The sequence below is a fragment of the Habropoda laboriosa genome, unplaced genomic scaffold (genome assembly GCF_001263275.1).
Source record: "Habropoda laboriosa isolate 0110345459 unplaced genomic scaffold, ASM126327v1 scaffold385, whole genome shotgun sequence".
Classification (NCBI taxonomy): domain Eukaryota; kingdom Metazoa; phylum Arthropoda; class Insecta; order Hymenoptera; family Apidae; genus Habropoda; species Habropoda laboriosa.
The window spans coordinates 121,949-122,153 of NW_017100556.1; positions in this window are offsets into that span (position 1 = coordinate 121,949).

Consider the following 205-nt stretch of genomic DNA (forward strand, 5'->3'; position numbering starts at 1 on the left):
ATATATATTTAATTATCCATAATTTTAATAATTTCACAATTTTATTTAATCTACAATTGTCGACTTAATTCTGAACATTGAAATATTAAAAAAAAAAGACTCAGATGGAAATGCATCTTTCTCTGAGGAACGATTACACTAACAAGTATTTCTTTACAATTCTTAATATTAAAATACCTAATATTAAAATATTGAAATTCATAAT